The sequence below is a fragment of the Chanos chanos genome, chromosome 14 (genome assembly GCF_902362185.1).
Source record: "Chanos chanos chromosome 14, fChaCha1.1, whole genome shotgun sequence".
In the NCBI taxonomy this organism is placed as follows: Eukaryota; Metazoa; Chordata; class Actinopteri; order Gonorynchiformes; family Chanidae; genus Chanos; species Chanos chanos.
In genome coordinates, this window is record NC_044508.1 from 755001 (window position 1) to 761896 (window position 6896).

The 6896-nt window shown below is 45.6% G+C and overlaps 1 protein-coding gene across 1 annotated transcript in view; it reads right to left on the minus strand.

Moving 5' to 3' along the window:
• The window catches only part of unc5ca (unc-5 netrin receptor Ca), a 93824-nt gene that overhangs the window by 31945 nt on the left and 54983 nt on the right, over nucleotides 1-6896 (minus strand). The gene's annotated exons all lie outside the window — the stretch shown is intronic.

The following is a 6896-nucleotide window of genomic DNA, read 5'->3' on the forward strand; positions in this document are numbered from 1 at the left end:
AGCACAGTGTTAAGACCAGGGTAGGACCATGTTAGGACCACGTTAGCACAGTGTTAAGACCATGTTAGGACCACGTTAGCACAGTGTTAAGACCAGGATAGGACCATGTTAGGACCACGTTAGCACAGTGTTAAGACCAGGATAGGACCATGTTAGGACCACGTTAGCACAGTGTTAAGACCAGGGTAGGACCGTGTTAGGACCACGTTAGCACAGTGTTAAGACCAGGGCAGGACCGTGTTAGGACCAGGCCGTGCAGACACACACAGACAACGCGTGGACTCTGTATGAAGGCAGAGGGGACGCTGCGTCTGGGAACACCTTCCTTACAATCACACAATCCCTTAATGGAACATTTACAGTGAAACTGCAGGGTTTACGGTAAGTCAAAGTCAAATTCACCTCAAACTCCACTTCTCCCCCCATTCAGCTGTCTCTCACACAAAGGCAGGCTGAACAGGACAGGCCACGCACAGCGGCGGCTTTACGGGTCGCCTTCAGCTTTACGATGCCTTTTTAAAGCTCGGGCTCTGACAGCGTGGCACCGTTCACCGCTCTGCTGCAGGGCCAAATGTTCCAATAAACACAAACGACTTCCTTTAAAAATGTCTCCGCCATGATTGAATGCACTTTGAAAAAAAAAAAAACCCAAAAAACCCTGAAAGGGCGTATTGACAAAAACATCACACAGAAAAACAAGTCCTATTTGAGCAGTCTAAATGCCCTGACTATAAAACTCACTGACGACTCATTCCAATAATTAGAACTGCAATATGACAGTTGGCAAACACAGCGCATAATAAACGACAGAGGGAGACATTCTAAGATATTGAGAGTTTCCACTGTGAGAACTGAAACTGTATTGATTCTAATGAAACTGAGGATTCTACGGGAAACATTTAACATTCCACAGATTCTACTATGACATCACTCATCCTGCACTTTAGCTCCAGTCTCCAGACAAATGAAAGAGGATGGAGACTGGGCTCAATATTCACAGCACTGTGTGGTCCTACATGTAGCACAAAGCTGTCACAGACTTCTCTCACTGCCTCATACAAACCCTCTCTCCTCTTCCTCTCCGACCTGATGAAGGTGAGTATCAGTCTGCCTGAGCGAATCCTCAACGACATGAACAGATCGCTCTCTCTCTGTCTCTCACACACGCACACACACACACACACACACACATACTAACACAGACACGCTAAAAGTACAGTGTCTCAGAATTCACAGTCAAACACCTTTTAGAGAAAACACAATGCCTCAGGCTCAACAGGTTCACACACACACAGGTCCAGTCCTGTAGTTTATTTTCACACACACATACACACACGCAGGTCCAGTCCTGTAGTTTATTTTCACACACACATACACACACACAGGTCCAGTCCTGTAGTTTATTTTCACACACACACACAGGCCCAGTCCTGTAGTTTATTTTCACACACACATACACATACACACACACAGGCCCAGTCCTGTAGTTTATTTTTACACACACATACACACACACACACAGGTCCAGTCCTGTAGTTTATTTTCACACACACACACAGGCCCAGTCCTGTAGTTTATTTTCACACACACATACACACACACAGGTCCAGTCCTGTAGTTTATTTTCACACACACACACACAGGCCCAGTCCTGTAGTTTATTTTCACACACACACACTGGTCCAGTCCTGTAGTTCATTTTCACACACACACTGGTCCAGTCCTGTAGTTTATTTTCACACACACACACACTGGTCCAGTCCTGTAGTTTATTTTCACACACACACACTGGTCCAGTCCTGTAGTTTATTTTCACACACACACACTGGTCCAGTCCTGTAGTTCATTTTCACACACACACTGGTCCAGTCCTGTAGTTTATTTTCACACACACACAGGCCCAGTCCTGTAGTTTATTTTCACACACACACAGGCCCAGTCCTGTAGTTTATTTTCACACACACACACACAGGTCCAGTCCTGTAGTTTATTTTCACACACACACAGGTCCAGTCCTGTAGTTTATTTTCACACACACACACTGGTCCAGTCCTGTAGTTTATTTTCACACACACACAGGTCCAGTCCTGTAGTTTATTTTCACACACACACAGGTCCAGTCCTGTAGTTTATTTTCACACACACACTGGTCCAGTCCTGTAGTTTATTTTCACACACACACACACACAGGCCCAGTCCTGTAGTTTATTTTCACACACACATACACACACACAGGCCCAGTCCTGTAGTTTATTTTCACACACACATACACACACACACACACAGGTCCAGTCCTGTAGTTTATTTTCACACACACACACACTGGTCCAGTCCTGTAGTTTATTTTCACACACACACACACACACTGGTCCAGTCCTGTAGTTTATTTTCACACACACACACACAGGTCCAGTCCTGTAGTTTATTCACACACACACACAGGTCCAGTCCTGTAGTTTATTTTCACACACACACACACACAGGTCCAGTCCTGTAGTTTATTTTCACACACACACACACACACACACACACACACTGGTCCAGTCCTGTAGTTTATTTTCACACACACACACAGGTCCAGTCCTGTAGTTTATTCACACACACACACAGGTCCAGTCCTGTAGTTTATTTTCACACACACACACACACAGGTCCAGTCCTGTAGTTTATTTTCACACACACACACACACACACAGGTCCAGTCCTGTAGTTTATTTTCACACACACACACACACACACACACACACACACACACACACACACACAGGTCCAGTCCTGTAGTTTATTTTCACACACACACACACACACACACACACACACACACACACACACACACACAGGTCCAGTCCTGTAGCTGGCCCCGCTCCTGCTGCAGTAGACACAGCGTGACACTTACACTCTCATTACACACACACAGCACTGACAAACAGATAAGTGATAATTACAGCATTCACCCCAACGTTCAACAGTCATAAGTGAATGATTATATATATACATACACATACAGAGAGAGAGAGAGAGAGAGAGAGAGAGAGAAAATTTGGGCTCAAGACAACAGCACACTCTAGGGTTCTGATCCGCAGGATTTGGACTGAACCTGCAGGGCTTAACCCAGCAGACACACAGTACCGTTAAACCCTCTAAATCCACCCACAGACAGAACAACTGTGACCAGACAGAGACAGAGAGAGAGAGAGAGACAGACAGACAAACAGACAGAGAGAGAGAGAGAGAGACAGACAGAGACAGAGAGAGAGAGAGAGACAGACAGACAAACAGACAGAGACAGAGAGAGAGAGAAAGACGGGGGGGTTGAGAGACAGGGAAAGCGGGTGGTCTCGGTTTGTGCGTGTATGTGTGTGTGTGTGTGTGTGTAAGTCATTAAAGCGTAAAATACTGTGACAGCATTATTCATGACTCACTAATGAGACGATGAGCAGTGCGAAACCTTGACTGAGTCTTAGAATAACATGGAGCTGTTTGTAAACATACAGCCACTCAGTCTCTAACCAAATCTGTACAGTTCTCTCCCTCTCTCCAGGGACAAATTTCCCTTTTTTCAATCAGGGAGAAAACACACACACACACACACACACACACACACACACAGAGCTTTGATGGAGAAAAGGTCAGAGCTCAAAGGGAAAGTCAAATATGTTACAGACACAGCAGCTTCTCCAGAATATCTCTGAGTATTTGACTGGTTATGGCTGTGGATCTCTGAGTATTTGATTGACTGGTTATGGCTGTGGATCTCTGAGTATTTGATTGGTTATGGCTGTGGATCTCTGAGTATTTGATTGACTGGTTATGGCTGTGGATCTCTGAGTATTTGATTGATTATGGCTGTGGATCTCTGAGTATTTGATTGGTTTTGACTGTGGATCTCTGAGTATTTGATTGACTGGTTATGGCTGTGGATCTCTGAGTATTTGATTGGTTTTGACTGTGGATCTCTGAGTATTTGATTGGTTTTGACTGTGGATCTCTGAGTATTTGATTGGTTTTGACTGTGGATCTCTGAGTATTTGATTGGTTATGGCTGTGGATCTCTGAGTATTTGATTGACTGGTTATGGCTGTGGATCTCTGAGTATTTGATTGATTGATTATGGCTTTGGATCTCTGAGTATTTGATTGGTTATGGCTGTGGATCTCTGAGTATTTGATTGACTGATTATGGCTGTGGATCTCTGAGTATTTGATTGGTTTTGACTGTGGATCTCTGAGTATTTGATTGGTTGTGGCTGTGGAGGCGTGTGTGAAGTGGCCCAGTGACACTGCCTCTGCCCCACAGAGAGATAGGACAGGAGAGAATACACACGGTTACTCCGCAGGTGCATGTATTCGCCGTCCCCTCCACGCTCTCTCTGTCTTATCAAGGACATGAAACCTATTCCTGCTCTGTGTGAGTTTGAGTGTGAGAGAGTGTGTGTGTGAGAGCATATATATATATATGTATGTGTGTGTGTGTGTGAGTTTGTACTCCTTACAGAGCAAAATAAGCAAAAAAGCAGCTTGAGCTCTGGAGGAAAGATCACAGAAAAGATCTCTCCTCCTCTAACAGCTGTGTGTAGCACAGAGAGAGAGAGAGAAAGAGAGAGAGAGAGAGAGAGAGAGAGAGAGAAGGAGAGATGGAGACAGAGAGAGAGCGAGCGCGAGAGACGGGGAGAGAGAGAAGGAGAGATAGAGAGAGAGAGAGAGAGAGAGAGATTAATTAGTTCTTTGACAGGTTTGTGGTGTCAATGGAGGACATCTGGATTTCATCAAACTTTAGAAGTGCTTCATAACATACTATATATGTCACAGAAAAAATGCCATTTATTCATTTACCTGTGATATTCACTGACCTGTGATATTCATTAACCAGTGATATTCATTAACCTGTGATACTCACTGACCTGTGATATTCACTGACCTGTGATATTCATTAACCTGTGATACTCACTGACCTGTGATATTCACTGACCTGTGATATTCACTGACCTGTGATATTCATTAACCTGTGATACTCACTGACCTGTGATATTCACTGGCCTGTGATATTCATTAACCTGTGATACTCACTGACCTGTGATATTTATTAACCTGTGATGTTCATTAACCTGTGATACTCACTGACCTGTGATATTGTCTGTTTGCAGCCCCTTGTCTCTGAGAGCTATTCTAAGAGACTGAAGACAATTCACCTGAGTCCATGTGTATGTGCTAAACCAGGACCAGCCTCCCTGTAACTCCTGTGTAACTGTATTTACTGGGAATGTAAAATACAAAGACTGATCCCATTTTTCAGCCAGGGACACCTCCACCCTTCCCACTGCATCCACTCTCTACACATTAGACAACACAGCTCAGCGCTAATGTGCATGACACTGTACACTTTCACTGTTCACTGTTCACACTCTCATCTGCTGCCAAGGACCTGCCCCAAACAGCACATACTCTTCCTTTAATTCATCCTCTATTCAGTACTTATTCTCTATTCAGTACTTACTGTATTCTGTAAGTGACTGACCACTGCCTGTTGTCCTGTACTGTGTGTACTGTCTGTGCTGTGTGTCCTGTCTGTACTGTGTGTCCTGTCTGCTGTGTGCCGTGTGTGTGTCCTGTCTGTACTGTGTGTCCTATCTGTACTGTGTGTGCTGTCTGTACTGTCTGTGCTGTGTGTGTCCTGTCTGTACTGTGTGTCCTGTCTGCTGTGTGCCGTGTGTGTGTCCTGTCTGTACTGTGTGTCCTATCTGTACTGTGTGTGCTGTCTGTACTGTCTGTGCTGTGTGTGTCCTGTCTGTACTGTGTGTCCTGTCTGTGCTGTGTGTCCTGTGTGCCGTGTGTGTCCTGTCTGCACTGTGTGTCCTGTCTGCTGTGTGCCGTGTGTGTGGTGTCTGTCCTGTGTGTGCCGTGTGTGTGGTGTCTGTACTGTCTGTGCTGTGTGGGTTCTGATGCTTCACTGGACTGGAGCAGTTTCTCCAGGACCATCATGGGTGCATTTTTATGCTTTATTGGTTTAAAATGAGTAAACTGTCCATCAGAAACTCACTGTGCGGAGTCTTTAAGGGCAGCAGACAGACGTATTAACCAATCAGGCTGTGTTCTGTTCCACATGAATAATCATCAATACAGGAGGAGGAGCAGGCTTTCTGAATGGCTTGTAAATGGGATCAATTAACCTTGGTCACACCCACTAATGAAATATTCATGTGTTTTCTCATTAAAGGAGTGAAGACATTTCTCTCTGTGAATGAATTAGTCTAGACATGCCCAACGTCAGTGCATCAACTGCATTAAGCAATTAAAAAGGCACACACACACGCGCATACACACACACGCGCGCGCATACACACACACACACGCATACACAGACACACGTGCGCGCGCGCATACAGACACACACACACACACGCGCGCGCATACAGACACACGCACACACACACGCGCGCGCGCATACAGACACACGCACACACACACACGCGCGCGCGCATACAGACACACGCACACACACACACGCGCGCGCGCATACAGACACACGCACACACACACGCGCGCATACAGACACACGCATACACAGACACGCACACACACAGACAGACACACGCGCGCATACAGACACACACACACACACGCATACAGACAGACACACACATACAAACACGCATACACACGCGCATACGCATACACAGACACACGCGCATACACAGACACACACACACACACGCATACAGACACACGCATACACAGACACACACACACACACACACACGCATACACAGACACACACACACACACACACGCATACAGACACACGCATACAGACACACACATGCATACAGACACAAACACACGCACACACACGCATACAGACAGACACACACACAGAAAGACACACACACACATACAAAC